The sequence below is a fragment of the Crinia signifera genome, chromosome 5, assembly GCF_055691185.1.
Source record: "Crinia signifera chromosome 5, ASM5569118v1, whole genome shotgun sequence".
NCBI lineage: Eukaryota > Metazoa > Chordata > Amphibia > Anura > Myobatrachidae > Crinia > Crinia signifera.
In genome coordinates this window covers 222,955,664-222,974,642 of record NC_139221.1, presented here as the reverse complement: position 1 = coordinate 222,974,642, position 18,979 = coordinate 222,955,664, and the positions used below count along the sequence as shown (strand labels likewise).

The 18,979-nt window shown below is 33.7% G+C and overlaps 4 pseudogenes; all 4 read left to right on the top strand.

Moving 5' to 3' along the window:
• The first annotated feature begins 2,756 nt into the window (after positions 1 to 2,756).
• On the top strand, positions 2,757 to 2,892 carry LOC146006132 (U2 spliceosomal RNA; annotated as a pseudogene).
• A 4,426-nt stretch (positions 2,893 to 7,318) lies between these two features.
• LOC146006117 (U2 spliceosomal RNA) lies at positions 7,319 to 7,454 on the top strand (annotated as a pseudogene).
• Positions 7,455 to 13,884: 6,430 nt separating this feature from the next.
• On the top strand, positions 13,885 to 14,020 carry LOC146006189 (U2 spliceosomal RNA; annotated as a pseudogene).
• A 3,990-nt stretch (positions 14,021 to 18,010) lies between these two features.
• LOC146006131 (U2 spliceosomal RNA) lies at positions 18,011 to 18,146 on the top strand (annotated as a pseudogene).
• The last annotated feature ends 833 nt before the right edge of the window (positions 18,147 to 18,979 follow it).

Sequence of the window (18,979 nt, the reverse complement as noted above, 5' to 3'; positions counted from 1 at the left end):
TGTGTTTTTATGCAGTTTATGTAGTTTTATGTTGCTTATGTGGCTTTATGTGGTGTTATTTAGGTCCTTTTGCTTTCAGAAAACTACTACAATCTATGTTAATCTATGTTAATGTATGTACATTTATGTAAATTTATGTAAAATTATGTAAATTTGTGATAATTAATGCGGTTTCAGATTTTTATGTTGTTTGTGTTGCTTTATGTTATTTTGTGTTGCTTCATGTATTTTTATGCAGTTTACGTAGTTTTATGTTGCTTATGTGACTTTATGTGGTGTTATTTAGGTCATTTTGCTTTAATTGAAATTACTATAATTTATGTTAATTTATGTTAATTTATGTTAATTTATGATAATTTGTGATAATTTATTCGGTTGCAGATTTTTATGTTGTTTATGTTGTGTTATGGTTTTTGTGTTGATTTATGTTTTTTATGCAGGTTATGTAGTTTTATGTTGCTAATGTTGTTTTATTTTGCTTTATGTGGTGTTATGTTGGTCCTTTTGCTTTCATTAAACTTCCTACAATTTTTGTTAATTTATGTTAATGTATGTTAATTTACGTAAATTTATGATAATTTATGTGGTTTCAGATTTTTATGTTGTTTGTGTTGCTTTATGTTATTTTGTGTTGCTTTATGTATTTTTATGCAGTTTATGTAGTTTTATGTTGCTTATGTGACTTTATGTGGTGTTATTTAGGTCATTTTGCTTTCATTGAAATTACTATAATTTATGTTAATTTATGTTAATTTATGTTAATTTATGTTAATTTATGTTACTTTATGATAATTTGTGATAATTTATTCGGTTGCAGATTTTTATGTTGTTTATGTTGTGTTATGGTTTTTGTGTTGATTTATGTTTTTTTTATGCAGGTTATGTAGTTTTATGTTGCTAATGTTGTTTTATTTTGCTTTATGTGGTGTTATGTTGGTCCTTTTGCTTTCATTAAACTTCCTACAATTTTTGTTAATTTATGTTAATTATGTTAATTTACGTAAATTTATGATAATTTATGTGGTTTCAGATTTTTATGTTGTTTGTGTTGCTTTATGTTATTTTGTGTTGCTTTATGTATTTTTATGCAGTTTATGTAGTTTTATGTTGCTTATGTGACTTTATGTGGTGTTATTTAGGTCATTTTGCTTTCATTGAAATTACTATAATTTATGTTACTTTATGTTAATTTATGTTAATTTATGAAAATTTATGATAATGTATGATAATTTATGATAATTTATGTGGTTTCAGATTTTTATGTTGTTTGTGTTGCTTTATGTTATTTTGTGTTGCTTCATGTATTTTTATACAGTTTACGTAGTTTTATGTTGCTTATGTGACTTTATGTGGTGTTATTTAGGTCATTTTGCTTTCATTGAAATTACTATAATTTATGTTAATTTATGTTAATTTATGATAATTTATGATAATTCATGCGGTTGCAGATTTTTATGTTGTTTATGTTTTGTTATGGTTTTTGTGTTGATTTATGTTTTTTTATGCAGGTTATGTAGTTTTATGTTGCTAATGTTGTTTTATTTTGCTTTATGTGGTGTTATGTTGGTCCTTTGGCTTTCATTAAACTTCCTACAATTTATGTTAATTTATGTTAATGTATGTTAATTTATGTAAATTTATGATAATTTATGTGGTTTCAGATTTTTATGTTGTTTGTGTTGCTTTATGTTATTTTGTGTTGCTTTATGTATTTGTATGCAGTTTATGTAGTTTTATGTTGCTTATGTGACTTTATGTGGTGTTATTTAGGTCATTTTGCTTTCATTGAAATTACTATAATTTATGTTAATTTATGTTAATTTATGATAATTTATGATAATTTATGCGGTTGCAGATTTTTATGTTGTTTATGTTTTGTTATGGTTTTTGTGTTGATTTATGTTTTTTTTATGCAGGTTATGTAGTTTTATGTTGCTAATGTTGTTTTATTTTGCTTTATGTTGTGTTATGTTGGTCCTTTGGCTTTCATTAAACTTCCTACAATTTATGTTAATTTATGTTAATGTATGTTAATTTATGTAAATTTATGATAATGTATGTGGTTTCAGATTTTTATGTTGTTTGTGTTGCTTTATGTTATTTTGTGTTGCTTTATATATTTTTATGCAGTTTATGTAGTTTTATGTTGCTTATGTGACTTTATGTGGTGTTATTTAGGTCATTTTGCTTTCATTGAAATTACTATAATTTATGTTAATTTATGATAATTTATGATAATTTATGATAATTTATGCGGTTGCATATTTTTATGTGGTTTATGTTGTGTTATGGTTTTTGTGTTGCTTTATGTTTTTTATGCAGGTTATGTAGTTTTATGTTACTAATGTTGTTTTATGTTGCTTTATGTGGTGTTATGTTGGTCCTTTTGCTTTCATTAAACTTACTACAATTTATGTTAATTTATGTTAATTTATGTTAATGCATGTTCATTTATGTTAATTTATGACAATTTATGATAATTTATTATAATTTATGCGGTTTCATATTTTTATGTTGTTTGTGTTACTGTATGTTTTTTTGGCCCTTATTCAGATCTGATCACAGTACAAATTTGTTCTCAAAATGGGAAAAACCATGTGCACAGCAGGTGGGGCAGATGTAACTTGTAAAGAGAGAGTTAGATTTGTGTGAGTTATTTTGTTTCTGTGCAGGATAAATACTGGCTGCATTATGTTTACACTGCAATTTAGATTTCAGTTTCAACACACCCCACCCAAATGTAACTCTCTCTGCACATGTTATCTCAGCCTTTTGGCTAAGATCAAGTGTAGTATCTGTTCTAATCAGTGGGTATGGACTGGCCTCTGGCAGAGAATAGAGAAAGGCTGGACTGAGTAGCTGCTCTGATGGGCGGAGGGTGTGGGACCCCTCTTTTTTGCCTGGGAGTGGTGAAAAGTCTGGCTGAGTACCTTCACCTCTGCCTTTGGTAGGAGGTGTTGTTTTCCTTAAATCCACTGGTAAGAGGGGGGAGAAACACTAAGCCTAGTAGTTTGACTCTCTTGACGGGGTTCGTAGCCCCGGAAGGATGAGCCAGCGAAAGGCTCAGTCTAGTATCCATTCCCAAGGAGCGGAGAAAGGCTGGGACTGAGTAGATGGCTCCTGTTCTAGAGGTTCGTAGCCTCTGATGGGGAGACCGCGAAAGGCCCAGCTTGGGATCGGAGAAACACTGAGACTGACTAGATTGCTCTTCTGAGGGGGGTGCAGCCCCTAAGGGAGTCTTTCGAAAAGCCCAGTGGAGTACCCATTCCCATGCCAGGGGCTGGAAAGTGCCCTATGATGGGAGCAGAGAAAGACTTGGTCGGACGCTGATCGGTCGGCTGCTTGGAGTCCGAGGCTGCACTGTGCCCCCTGGGAAACTCGGGGGTGCCGAACATGCACGGGTGATCCCAAAATCACCATGCACTAGTATGGCACTAGCACTGCGCACTTCCCTCTAGGTTAGTGCTTCACGTCCTTACCTCGTCATTTTGGATGGGGTAGGACAATTTTTCACACCCCCACCCCGGCCCTCTGGCTGGGGTCCTCTTTATTATTTATTTCTCTTCTTCTCACGTTCATGCACTTTTCACGTTTTCTGTTTTCTGTAGTTTGTTACGTTTTTTTGGGTTGTGTGGTCGACCCTTACGGGCCTTCCATTTCCCCAACGTGCCAAAGCTCTCGCCTTTTGGGGAGAGCTGCGGTCCCCCCGAGGCCGACCCTGAGCCGCAAGGTGGAAGGAAGTCCACTGAGGGTCTCTCCAAACCTTCGGGTGCGGAGGACCCACCGTCCTAACCCTTCCGGGGGTTGAGGAAAGAGGTTCTCTCTAAGCTTCGGTAAAGAGGACCCACCGTTCCCTATTTTCCCCTCTTCGGCCTTATGGTTGAGAGGGGTTAAGGGAAAAACGGGGCCCGTCTCCTTCGGGAGATAAGCCCATTCGATAGCACGGCCCCCTTTGCACATGTTTAGGCACAGCACTGGTGGTAGGGAGCACACCTCGGTCTCCTGAGTTTCTTCAAACTCATCTGCCCCACATGCAGTGCATATGGTTTTGCCTATTTTGAGAACAAATTTGTACTGCGATAATATCTGAATAAGGGCCTTTGTGTTGCTTTATGTTTTTTATGCAGGTTATGTATTTTTATGTTGCTAATGTTGTTTTATGTTGCTTTCTGTGGTGTTATTTTGGTCATTTTGCTTTCATTGAAGTTACTATTATGTATGTTAATTTATGATAATATATGTTAATTTATGATAATTTATGCGGTTTCAGATTTTTATGTTGTTTGGGTTGCTTTATGTTATTTTGTGTTGCTTCAAGTTTTTTTATGCAGTTTATGTAGTTTTAGGTTGTTTATGTTGCTTATGTTGCTTTATATGGTGTTATGTTGGTCCTTTTGCTTTCAGAAAAATTACTACAATTTATGTTAATGTGTGTTAATTTGTGTTAATTTATGTAAATTTATGATCATCTATGCGGTTTCCGATTTTTATGTTGTTTGTGTTGCTTTATGTTATTTTGTGTAGCTTCATGTGTTTTTATGCAGTTTATGTAGTTTTATGTTGCTCATGTGGCTTTATGTGGTGTTATTTAGGTCCTTTTGCTTTCAGAAAACTACTACAATCTATGTTAATCTATGTTAATCTATGTTAATGTATGTAAATTTATGTAAATTTATGTAAATTTATGTAAAATTATGTAAATTTGTGATAATTAATGCGGTTTTAGATTTTTATGTTGTTTGTGTTGCTTTATGTTATTTTGTGTTGCTTCATGTATTTTTATGCAGTTTACATAGTTTTATGTTGCTTATATGACTTTATGTGGTGTTATTTAGGTCATTTTGCTTTAATTAAAATTACTATAATTTATGTTAATTTATGTTAATTTATGTTAATTTATGATAATTTGTGATAATTTATTCGGTTGCAGATTTTTATGTTGTTTATGTTGTGTTATGGTTTTTGTGTTGATTTATGTTTTTTTATGCAGGTTATGTAGTTTTATGTTGCTAATGTTGTTTTATTTTGCTTTATGTGGTGTTATGTTGGTCCTTTTGCTTTCATTAAACTTCCTACAATTTTTGTTAATTTATGTTAATTATGTTAATTTACGTAAATTTATGATAATTTATGTGGTTTCAGATTTTTATGTTGTTTGTGTTGCTTTATGTTATTTTGTGTTGCTTTATGTATTTTTATGCAGTTTATGTAGTTTTATGTTGCTTATGTGACTTTATGTGGTGTTATTTAGGTCATTTTGCTTTCATTGAAATTACTATAATTTATGTTACTTTATGTTAATTTATGTTAATTTATGAAAATTTATGATAATGTATGATAATTTATGTGGTTTCAGATTTTTATGTTGTTTGTGTTGCTTTATGTTATTTTGTGTTGCTTCATGTATTTTTATACAGTTTACGTAGTTTAATGTTGCTTATGTGACTTTATGTGGTGTTATTTAGGTCATTTTGCTTTCATTGAAATTACTATAATTTATGTTAATTTATGTTAATTTATGATAATTTATGATAATTCATGCGGTTGCAGATTTTTATGTTGTTTATGTTTTGTTATGGTTTTTGTGTTGATTTATGTTTTTTTATGCAGGTTATGTAGTTTTATCTTGCTAATGTTGTTTTATTTTGCTTTATGTGGTGTTATGTTGGTCCTTTGGCTTTCATTAAACTTCCTACAATTTATGTTAATTTATGTTAATGTATGTTAATTTATGTAAATTTATGATAATTTATGTGGTTTCAGATTTTTATGTTGTTTGTGTTGCTTTATGTTATTTTGTGTTGCTTTATGTATTTTTATGCAGTTTATGTAGTTTTATGTTGCTTATGTGACTTTATGTGGTGTTATTTAGGTCATTTTGCTTTCATTGAAATTACTATAATTTATGTTAATTTATGTTAATTTATGATAATTTATGATAATTTATGCGGTTGCAGATTTTTATGTTGTTTATGTTTTGTTATGGTTTTTGTGTTGATTTATGTTTTTTTATGCAGGTTATGTAGTTTTATGTTGCTAATGTTTTATTTTGCTTTATGTGGTGTTATGTTGGTCCTTTTGCTTTCATTAAACTTCCTACAATTTCTGTTAATTTATGTTAATGTATGTTAATTTATGTAAATTTATGCTAATTTATGCGGTTTCAGATTTTTATGTTGTTTGTGTTGCTTTATGTTATTTTGTGTTGCTTCATGTATTTTTATGCAGTTTATGTAGTTTTATGTTGCTTATGTGACTTTATGTGGTGTTATTAAGGTCATTTTGCTTTCATTGAAATTACTATGCACGTGTTTAGGCACAGCACTGGTGGTAGGGAGCACACCTCGGGCTCCTGAGTTTCTTCAAACTCATCTGCTCCACATGCAGTGCATATGGTTTTGCCTATTTTGAGAACAAATTTGTACTGCGATAATATCCGAATAAGGGCCTTTGTGTTGCTTTATGTTTTTTTATGCAGGTTATGTAGTTTTATGTTGCTAATGTTGTTTTATTTTGCTTTATGTGGTGTTATGTTGGTCCTTTTGCTTTCATTAAACTTCCTACAATTTCTGTTAATTTATGTTAATGTATGTTAATTTATGTAAATTTATGATAATGTATGTGGTTTCAGATTTGTATGTTGTTTGTGTTGCTTTATGTTATTTTGTGTTGCTTTATATATTTTTATGCAGTTTATGTAGTTTTATGTTGCTTATGTGACTTTATGTGGTGTTATTTAGGTCATTTTGCTTTCATTGAAATTACTTTAATTTATGTTAATTTATGATAATTTATGATAATTTATGATAATTTATGCGTTTGCATATTTTTATGTGGTTTATGTTGTGTTATGGTTTTTGTGTTGCTTTATGTTTTTTATGCAGGTTATGTAGTTTTATGTTACTAATGTTGTTTTATGTTGCTTTATGTGGTGTTATGTTGGTACTTTTGCTTTCATTAAACTTACTACAATTTATGTTAATTTATGTTAATTTATGTTAATGTATGTTCATTTATGTTAATTTATGACAATTTATGATAATTTATTATAATTTATGCGGTTTCATATTTTTATGTTGTTTGTGTTACTGTATGTTTTTTTGGCCCTTATTCAGATCTGATCACAGTACAAATTTGTTCTCAAAATGGGAAAAACCATGTGCACAGCAGGTGGGGCAGATGTAACTTGTAAAGAGAGAGTTAGATTTGTGTGAGTTATTTTGTTTCTGTGCAGGATAAATACTGGCTGCATTATGTTTACACTGCAATTTAGATTTCAGTTTCAACACACCCCACCCAAATGTAACTCTCTCTGCACATGTTATCTCAGCCTTTTGGCTAAGATCAAGTGTAGTATCTGTTCTAATCAGTGGGTATGGACTGGCCTCTGGCAGAGAATAGAGAAAGGCTGGACTGAGTAGCTGCTCTGATGGGCAGAGGGTGTGGGACCCCTCTTTTTTGCCTGGGAGTGGTGAAAAGTCTGGCTGAGTACCTTCACCTCTGCCTTTGGTAGGAGGTGTTGTTTCCTTAAATCCACTGGTAAGAGGGGGGAGAAACACTAAGCCTAGTAGTTTGACTCTCTTGACGGGGTTCGTAGCCCCGGAAGGATGAGCCAGCGAAAGGCTCAGTCTAGTATCCATTCCCAAGGAGCGGAGAAAGGCTGGGACTGAGTAGATGGCTCCTGTTCTAGAGGTTCGTAGCCTCTGATGGGGAGACCGCGAAAGGCCCAGCTTGGGATCGGAGAAACACTGAGACTGACTAGATTGCTCTTCTGAGGGGGGTGCAGCCCCTAAGGGAGTCTTTCGAAAAGCCCAGTGGAGTACCCATTCCCATGCCAGGGGCTGGAAAGTGCCCTATGATGGGAGCAGAGAAAGACTTGGTCGGACGCTGATCGGTCGGCTGCTTGGAGTCCGAGGCTGCACTGTGCCCCCTGGGAAACTCGGGGGTGCCGAACATGCACGGGTGATCCCAAAATCACCATGCACTAGTATGGCACTAGCAATGCGCACTTCCCTCTAGGTTAGTGCTTCACGTCCTTACCTCGTCATTTTGGATGGGGTAGGACAATTTTTCACACCCCCACCCCGGCCCTCTGGCTGGGGTCCTCTTTATTATTTATTTCTCTTCTTCTCACGTTCATGCACTTTTCACGTTTTCTGTTTTCTGTAGTTTGTTACGTTTTTTTGGGTTGTGTGGTCGACCCTTACGGGCCTTCCATTTCCCCAACGTGCCAAAGCTCTCGCCTTTTGGGGAGAGCTGCGGTCCCCCCCGAGGCCGACCCTGAGCCGCAAGGTGGAAGGAAGTCCACTGAGGGTCTCTCCAAACCTTCGGGTGCGGAGGACCCACCGTCCTAACCCTTCCGGGGGTTGAGGAAAGAGGTTCTCTCTAAGCTTCGGTGAAGAGGACCCACCGTTCCCTATTTTCCCCTCTTCGGCCTTATGGTTGAGAGGGGTTAAGGGAAAAACGGGGCCCGTCTCCTTCGGGAGATAAGCCCATTCGATAGCACGGCCCCCTTTGCACATGTTTAGGCACAGCACTGGTGGTAGGGAGCACACCTCGGTCTCCTGAGTTTCTTCAAACTCATCTGCCCCACATGCAGTGCATATGGTTTTGCCTATTTTGAGAACAAATTTGTACTGCGATAATATCTGAATAAGGGCCTTTGTGTTGCTTTATGTTTTTTATGCAGGTTATGTATTTTTATGTTGCTAATGTTGTTTTATGTTGCTTTCTGTGGTGTTATTTTGGTCATTTTGCTTTCATTGAAGTTACTATTATGTATGTTAATTTATGATAATATATGTTCATTTATGATAATTTATGCGGTTTCAGATTTTTATGTTGTTTGGGTTGCTTTATGTTATTTTGTGTTGCTTCAAGTTTTTTTATGCAGTTTATGTAGTTTTAGGTTGTTTATGTTGCTTATGTTGCTTTATGTGGTGTTATGTTGGTCCTTTTGCTTTCAGAAAAATTACTACAATTTATGTTAATGTAAGTTAATTTGTGTTAATTATGTTAATTTATGATAATCTATGCGGTTTCCGATTTTTATGTTGTTTGTGTTGCTTTATGTTATTTTGTGTAGCTTCATGTGTTTTTATGCAGTTTATGTAGTTTTATGTTGCTCATGTGGCTTTATGTGGTGTTATTTAGGTCCTTTTGCTTTCAGAAAACTACTACAATCTATGTTAATCTATGTTAATGTATGTACATTTATGTAAATTTATGTAAAATTATGTAAATTTGTGATAATTAATGCGGTTTCAGATTTTTATGTTGTTTGTGTTGCTTTATGTTATTTTGTGTTGCTTCATGTATTTTTATGCAGTTTACGTAGTTTTATGTTGCTTATGTGACTTTATGTGGTGTTATTTAGGTCATTTTGCTTTAATTGAAATTACTATAATTTATGTTAATTTTTGTTAATTTATGTTAATTTATGTTAATTTATGATAATTTGTGATAATTTATTCGGTTGCAGATTTTTATGTTGTTTATGTTGTGTTATGGTTTTTGTGTTGATTTATGTTTTTTTTATGCAGGTTATGTATTTTTATGTTGCTAATGTTGTTTTATTTTGCTTTATGTGGTGTTATGTTGGTCCTTTTGCTTTCATTAAACTTCCTACAATTTTTGTTAATTTATGTTAATTATGTTAATTTACGTAAATTTATGATAATTTATGTGGTTTCAGATTTTTATGTTGTTTGTGTTGCTTTATGTTATTTTGTGTTGCTTTATGTATTTTTATGCAGTTTATGTAGTTTTATGTTGCTTATGTGACTTTATGTGGTGTTATTTAGGTCATTTTGCTTTCATTGAAATTACTATAATTTATGTTACTTTATGTTAATTTATGTTAATTTATGATAATTTATGCGGTTGCAGATTTTTATGTTGTTTATGTTTTGTTATGGTTTTTGTGTTGATTTATGTTTTTTTTATGCAGGTTATGTAGTTTTATGTTGCTAATGTTGTTTTATTTTGCTTTATGTGGTGTTATGTTGGTCCTTTGGCTTTCATTAAACTTCCTACAATTTATGTTAATTTATGTTAATGTATGTTAATTTATGTAAATTTATGATAATTTATGTGGTTTCAGATTTTTATGTTGTTTGTGTTGCTTTATGTTATTTTGTGTTGCTTTATGTATTTTTATGCAGTTTATGTAGTTTTATGTTGCTTATGTGACTTTATGTGGTGTTATTTAGGTCATTTTGCTTTCATTGAAATTACTATAATTTATGTTAATTTATGTTAATTTATGATAATTTATGATAATTTATGCGGTTGCAGATTTTTATGTTGTTTATGTTTTGTTATGGTTTTTGTGTTGATTTATGTTTTTTTATGCAGGTTATGTAGTTTTATGTTGCTAATGTTGTTTTATTTTGCTTTATGTGGTGTTATGTTGGTCCTTTTGCTTTCATTAAACTTCCTACAATTTCTGTTAATTTATGTTAATGTATGTTAATTTATGTAAATTTATGCTAATTTATGCGGTTTCAGATTTTTATGTTGTTTGTGTTGCTTTATGTTATTTTGTGTTGCTTCATGTATTTTTATGCAGTTTATGTAGTTTTATGTTGCTTATGTGACTTTATGTGGTGTTATTAAGGTCATTTTGCTTTCATTGAAATTACTATGCACGTGTTTAGGCACAGCACTGGTGGTAGGGAGCACACCTCGGGCTCCTGAGTTTCTTCAAACTCATCTGCCCCACATGCAGTGCATATGGTTTTGCCTATTTTGAGAACAAATTTGTACTGCGATAATATCCGAATAAGGGCCTTTGTGTTGCTTTATGTTTTTTTATGCAGGTTATGTAGTTTTATGTTGCTAATGTTGTTTTATTTTGCTTTATGTGGTGTTATGTTGGTCCTTTTGCTTTCATTAAACTTCCTACAATTTCTGTTAATTTATGTTAATGTATGTTAATTTATGTAAATTTATGATAATGTATGTGGTTTCAGATTTTTATGTTGTTTGTGTTGCTTTATGTTATTTTGTGTTGCTTCATGTATTTTTATACAGTTTACGTAGTTTTATGTTGCTTATGTGACTTTATGTGGTGTTATTTAGGTCATTTTGCTTTCATTGAAATTACTATAATTTATGTTAATTTATGTTAATTTATGTTAATTTATGATAATTTATGATAATTCATGCGGTTGCAGATTTTTATGTTGTTTATGTTTTGTTATGGTTTTTGTGTTGATTTATGTTTTTTATGCAGGTTATGTAGTTTTATGTTGCTAATGTTGTTTTATTTTGCTTTATGTGGTGTTATGTTGGTCCTTTTGCTTTCATTAAACTTCCTACAATTTCTGTTAATTTATGTTAATGTATGTTAATTTATGTAAATTTATGCTAATTTATGCGGTTTCAGATTTTTATGTTGTTTGTGTTGCTTTATGTTATTTTGTGTTGCTTCATGTATTTTTATGCAGTTTATGTAGTTTTATGTTGCTTATGTGACTTTATGTGGTGTTATTAAGGTCATTTTGCTTTCATTGAAATTACTATGCACGTGTTTAGGCACAGCACTGGTGGTAGGGAGCACACCTCGGGCTCCTGAGTTTCTTCAAACTCATCTGCCCCACATGCAGTGCATATGGTTTTGCCTATTTTGAGAACAAATTTGTACTGCGATAATATCCGAATAAGGGCCTTTGTGTTGCTTTATGTTTTTTTATGCAGGTTATGTAGTTTTATGTTGCTAATGTTGTTTTATTTTGCTTTATGTGGTGTTATGTTGGTCCTTTTGCTTTCATTAAACTTCCTACAATTTCTGTTAATTTATGTTAATGTATGTTAATTTATGTAAATTTATGATAATGTATGTGGTTTCAGATTTTTATGTTGTTTGTGTTGCTTTATGTTATTTTGTGTTGCTTCATGTATTTTTATGCAGTTTATGTAGTTTTATGTTGCTTATGTGACTTTATGTGGTGTTATTAAGGTCATTTTGCTTTCATTGAAATTACTATGCACGTGTTTAGGCACAGCACTGGTGGTAGGGAGCACACCTCGGGCTCCTGAGTTTCTTCAAACTCATCTGCCCCACATGCAGTGCATATGGTTTTGCCTATTTTGAGAACAAATTTGTACTGCGATAATATCTGAATAAGGGCCTTTGTGTTGCTTTATGTTTTTTTATGCAGGTTATGTAGTTTTATGTTGCTAATGTTGTTTTATTTTGCTTTATGTGGTGTTATGTTGGTCCTTTTGCTTTCATTAAACTTCCTACAATTTCTGTTAATTTATGTTAATGTATGTTAATTTATGTAAATTTATGATAATGTATGTGGTTTCAGATTTTTATGTTGTTTGTGTTGCTTTATGTTATTTTGTGTTGCTTCATGTATTTTTATACAGTTTACGTAGTTTTATGTTGCTTATGTGACTTTATGTGGTGTTATTTAGGTCATTTTGCTTTCATTGAAATTACTATAATTTATGTTAATTTATGTTAATTTATGTTAATTTATGATAATTTATGATAATTCATGCGGTTGCAGATTTTTATGTTGTTTATGTTTTGTTATGGTTTTTGTGTTGATTTATGTTTTTTATGCAGGTTATGTAGTTTTATGTTGCTAATGTTGTTTTATTTTGCTTTATGTGGTGTTATGTTGGTCCTTTTGCTTTCATTAAACTTCCTACAATTTCTGTTAATTTATGTTAATGTATGTTAATTTATGTAAATTTATGCTAATTTATGCGGTTTCAGATTTTTATGTTGTTTGTGTTGCTTTATGTTATTTTGTGTTGCTTCATGTATTTTTATGCAGTTTATGTAGTTTTATGTTGCTTATGTGACTTTATGTGGTGTTATTAAGGTCATTTTGCTTTCATTGAAATTACTATGCACGTGTTTAGGCACAGCACTGGTGGTAGGGAGCACACCTCGGGCTCCTGAGTTTCTTCAAACTCATCTGCCCCACATGCAGTGCATATGGTTTTGCCTATTTTGAGAACAAATTTGTACTGCGATAATATCCGAATAAGGGCCTTTGTGTTGCTTTATGTTTTTTTATGCAGGTTATGTAGTTTTATGTTGCTAATGTTGTTTTATTTTGCTTTATGTGGTGTTATGTTGGTCCTTTTGCTTTCATTAAACTTCCTACAATTTCTGTTAATTTATGTTAATGTATGTTAATTTATGTAAATTTATGATAATGTATGTGGTTTCAGATTTTTATGTTGTTTGTGTTGCTTTATGTTATTTTGTGTTGCTTTATATATTTTTATGCAGTTTATGTAGTTTTATGTTGCTTATGTGACTTTATGTGGTGTTATTTAGGTCATTTTGCTTTCATTGAAATTACTATAATTTATGTTAATTTATGATAATTTATGATAATTTATGATAATTTGTGCGGTTGCATATTTTTATGTGGTTTATGTTGTGTTATGGTTTTTGTGTTGCTTTATGTTTTTTATGCAGGTTATGTAGTTTTATGTTACTAATGTTGTTTTATGTTGCTTTATGTGGTGTTATGTTGGTCCTTTTGCTTTCATTAAACTTACTACAATTTATGTTAATTTATGTTAATTTATGTTAATGTATGTTCATTTATGTTAATTTATGACAATTTATGATAATTTATTATAATTTATGCGGTTTCAGATTTTTATGTTGTTTGTGTTACTGTATGTTTTTTTGGCCCTTATTCAGATCTTATCACAGTACAAATTTGTTCTCAAAATGGGAAAAACCATGTGCACAGCAGGTGGGGCAGATGTAACTTGTAAAGAGAGAGTTAGATTTGTGTGAGTTATTTTGTTTCTGTGCAGGATAAAGACTGGCTGCATTATGTTTACACTGCAATTTAGATTTCAGTTTCAACACACCCCACCCAAATGTAACTCTCTCTGCACATGTTATCTCAGCCTTTTGGCTAAGATCAAGTGTAGTATCTGTTCTAATCAGTGGGTATGGACTGGCCTCTGGCAGAGAATAGAGAAAGGCTGGACTGAGTAGCTGCTCTGATGGGCGGAGGGTGTGGGACCCCTCTTTTTTGCCTGGGAGTGGTGAAAAGTCTGGCTGAGTACCTTCACCTCTGCCTTTGGTAGGAGGTGTTGTTTCCTTAAATCCACTGGTAAGAGGGGGGAGAAACACTAAGCCTAGTAGTTTGACTCTCTTGACGGGGTTCGTAGCCCCGGAAGGATGAGCCAGCGAAAGGCTCAGTCTAGTATCCATTCCCAAGGAGCGGAGAAAGGCTGGGACTGAGTAGATGGCTCCTGTTCTAGAGGTTTATAGCCTCTGATGGGGAGACCGCGAAAGGCCCAGCTTGGGATCGGAGAAACACTGAGACTGAGTAGATTGCTCTTCTGAGGGGGGTGCAGCCCCTAAGGGAGTCTTTCGAAAAGCCCAGTGGAGTACCCATTCCCATGCCAGGGGCTGGAAAGTGCCCTATGATGGGAGCAGAGAAAGACTTGGTCGGACGCTGATCGGTCGGCTGCTTGGAGTCCGAGGCTGCACTGTGCCCCCTGGGAAACTCGGGGGTGCCGAACATGCACGGGTGATCCCAAAATCACCATGCACTAGTATGGCACTAGCACTGCGCACTTCCCTCTAGGTTAGTGCTTCACGTCCTTACCTCGTCATTTTGGATGGGGTAGGACAATTTTTCACACCCCCACCCCAGCCCTCTGGCTGGGGTCCTCTTTATTATTTATTTCTCTTCTTCTCACGTTCATGCACTTTTCACGTTTTCTGTTTTCTGTAGTTTGTTACTTTTTTTGGGTTGTGTGGTCGACCCTTACAAGCCTTCCATTTCCCCAACGTGCCAAAGCTCTCGCCTTTTGGGGAGAGCTGCGGTCCCCCCCGAGGCCGACCCTGAGCCACAAGGTGGAAGGAAGTCCACTGAGGGTCTCTCCAAACCTTCGGGTGCGGAGGACCCACCGTCCTTACCCTTCCGGGGGTTGAGGAAAGAGGTTCTCTCTAAGCTTCGGTGAAGAGGACCCACCGTTCCCTATTTTCCCCTCTTCGGCCTTATGGTTGAGAGGGGTTAAGGGAAAAACGGGGCCCGTCTCCTTCGGGAGATAAGCCCATTCGATAGCACGGCCCCCTTTGCACATGTTTAGGCACAGCACTGGTGGTAGGGAGCACACCTCGGTCTCCTGAGTTTCTTCAAACTCATCTGCCCCACATGCAGTGCATATGGTTTTGCCTATTTTGAGAACAAATTTGTACTGCGATAATATCTGAATAAGGGCCTTTGTGTTGCTTTATGTTTTTTATGCAGGTTATGTATTTTTATGTTGCTAATGTTGTTTTATGTTGCTTCCTGTGGTGTTATTTTGGTCATTTTGCTTTCATTGAAGTTACTATTATGTATGTTAATTTATGATAATATATGTTCATTTATGATAATTTATGCGGTTTCAGATTTTTATGTTGTTTGGGTTGCTTTATGTTATTTTGTGTTGCTTCAAGTTTTTTTATGCAGTTTATGTAGTTTTAGGTTGTTTATGTTGCTTATGTTGCTTTATGTGGTGTTATGTTGGTCCTTTTGCTTTCAGAAAAATTACTACAATTTATGTTAATGTAAGTTAATTTGTGTTAATTATGTTAATTTATGATAATCTATGCGGTTTCCGATTTTTATGTTGTTTGTGTTGCTTTATGTTATTTTGTGTAGCTTCATGTGTTTTTATGCAGTTTATGTAGTTTTATGTTGCTTATGTGGCTTTATGTGGTGTTATTTAGGTCCTTTTGCTTTCAGAAAACTACTACAATCTATGTTAATCTATGTTAATGTATGTACATTTATGTAAATTTATGTAAAATTATGTAAATTTGTGATAATTAATGCGGTTTCAGATTTTTATGTTGTTTGTGTTGCTTTATGTTATTTTGTGTAGCTTCATGTGTTTTTATGCAGTTTATGTAGTTTTATGTTGCTTATGTGGCTTTATGTGGTGTTATTTAGGTCCTTTTGCTTTCAGAAAACTAATACAATCTATGTTAATCTATGTTAATCTATGTTAATGTATGTAAATTTGTGTAAATGTATGTAAAATTATGTAAATTTGTGATAATTAATGCGGTTTCAGATTTTTATGTTGTTTGTGTTGCTTTATGTTATTTTGTGTTGCTTCATGTATTTTTATGCAGTTTACGTAGTTTTATGTTGCTTATGTGACTTTATGTGGTGTTATTTAGGTAATTTTGCTTTAATTGAAATTACTATAATTTATGTTAATTTATGCGGTTTCAGATTTTTATGTTGTTTGGGTTGCTTTATGTTATTTTGTGTTGCTTCAAGTTTTTTTATGCAGTTTATGTAGTTTTAGGTTGTTTATGTTGCTTATGTTGCTTTATGTGGTGTTATGTTGGTCCTTTTGCTTTCAGAAAAATTACTACAATTTATGTTAATGTAAGTTAATTTGTGTTAATTATGTTAATTTATGATAATCTATGCGGTTTCCGATTTTTATGTTGTTTGTGTTGCTTTATGTTATTTTGTGTAGCTTCATGTGTTTTTATGCAGTTTATGTAGTTTTATGTTGCTTATGTGGCTTTATGTGGTGTTATTTAGGTCCTTTTGCTTTCAGAAAACTACTACAATCTATGTTAATCTATGTTAATGTATGTACATTTATGTAAATTTATGTAAAATTATGTAAATTTGTGATAATTAATGCGGTTTCAGATTTTTATGTTGTTTGTGTTGCTTTATGTTATTTTGTGTAGCTTCATGTGTTTTTATGCAGTTTATGTAGTTTTATGTTGCTTATGTGGCTTTATGTGGTGTTATTTAGGTCCTTTTGCTTTCAGAAAACTAATACAATCTATGTTAATCTATGTTAATCTATGTTAATGTATGTAAATTTGTGTAAATGTATGTAAAATTATGTAAATTTGTGATAATTAATGCGGTTTCAGATTTTTATGTTGTTTGTGTTGCTTTATGTTATTTTGTGTTGCTTCATGTATTTTTATGCAGTTTACGTAGTTTTATGTTGCTTATGTGACTTTATGTGGTGTTATTTAGGTAATTTTGCTTTAATTGAAATTACTATAATTTATGTTAATTTATGTTAATTTATGTTAATTTATGATAATTTATGATAATTTATGATAATTTATTCGGTTGCTGATTTTTATGTTGTTTATGTTGTGTTATGGTTTTTGTGTTGATTTATGTTTTTTTATGCAGGTTATGTAGTTTTATGTTGCTAATGTTGTTTTATTTTGCTTTATGTGGTGTTATGTTGGTCCTTTTGCTTTCATTAAACTTCCTACAATTTTTGTTAATTTATGTTAATTATGTTAATTTACGTAAATTTATGATAATTTATGTGGTTTCAGATTTTTATGTTGTTTGTGTTGCTTTATGTTATTTTGTGTTGCTTTATGTATTTTTATGCAGTTTATGTAGTTTTATGTTGCTTATGTGACTTTATGTGGTGTTATTTAGGTCATTTGGCTTTCATTGAAATTACTATAATTTATGTTAATTTATGATAATTTATGATAATTTATGATAATTTATGCGGTTGCATATTTTTATGTGGTTTATGTTGTGTTATGGTTTTTGTGTTGCTTTATGTTTTTTATGCAGGTTATGTAGTTTTATGTTACTAATGTTGTTTTATGTTGCTTTATGTGGTGTTATGTTGGTCCTTTTGCTTTCATTAAACTTACTACAATTTATGTTAATTTATGTTAATTTATGTTAATGTATGTTCATTTATGTTAATTTATGACAATTTATGATAATTTATTATAATTTATGCGGTTTCAGATTTTTATGTTGTTTGTGTTACTGTATGTTTTTTTGGCCCTTATTCAGATCTGATCACAGTACAAATTTGTTCTCAAAATGGGAAAAACCATGTGCACAGCAGGTGGGGCAGATGTAACTTGTAAAGAGAGAGTTAGATTTGTGTGAGTTATTTTGTTTCTGTGCAGGATAAATACTGGCTGCATTATGTTTACACTGCAATTTAGATTTCAGTTTCAACACACCCCACCCAAATGTAACTCTCTCTGCACATGTTATCTCAGCCTTTTGGCTAAGATCAAGTGTAGTATCTGTTCTAATCAGTGGGTATGGACTGGCCTCTGGCAGAGAATAGAGAAAGGCTGGACTGAGTAGCTGCTCTGATGGGCGGAGGGTGTGGGACCCCTCTTTTTTGCCTGGGAGTGGTGAAAAGTCTGGCTGAGTACCTTCACCTCTGCCTTTGGTAGGAGGTGTTGTTTCCTTAAATCCACTGGTAAGAGGGGGGAGAAACGCTAAGCCTAGTAGTTTGACTCTCTTGACGGGGTTCGTAGCCCCGGAAGGATGAGCCAGCGAAAGGCTCAGTCTAGTATCCATTCCCAAGGAGCGGAGAAAGGCTGGGACTGAGTAGATGGCTCCTGTTCTAGAGGTTTATAGCCTCTGATGGGGAGACCGCGAAAGGCCCAGCTTGGGATCGGAGAAACACTGAGACTGAGTAGATTGCTCTTCTGAGGGGGGTGCAGCCCCTAAGGGAGTCTTTCGAAAAGCCCAGTGGAGTACCCATTCCCATGCCAGGGGCTGGAAAGTGCCCTATGATGGGAGCAGAGAAAGACTTGGTCGGACGCTGATCGGTCGGCTGCTTGGAGTCCGAGGCTGCACTGTGCCCCCTGGGAAACTCGGGGGTGCCGAACATGCACGGGTGATCCCAAAATCACCATGCACTAGTATGGCACTAGCACTGCGCACTTCCCTCTAGGTTAGTGCTTCACGTCCTTACCTCGTCATTTTGGATGGGGTAGGACAATTTTTCACACCCCCACCCCAGCCCTCTGGCTGGGGTCCTCTTTATTATTTATTTCTCTTCTTCTCACGTTCATGCACTTTTCACGTTTTCTGTTTTCTGTAGTTTGTTACTTTTTTTGGGTTGTGTGGTCGACCCTTACGGGCCTTCCATTTCCCCAACGTGCCAAAGCTCTCGCCTTTTGGGGAGAGCTGCGGTCCCCCCCGAGGCCGACCCTGAGCCG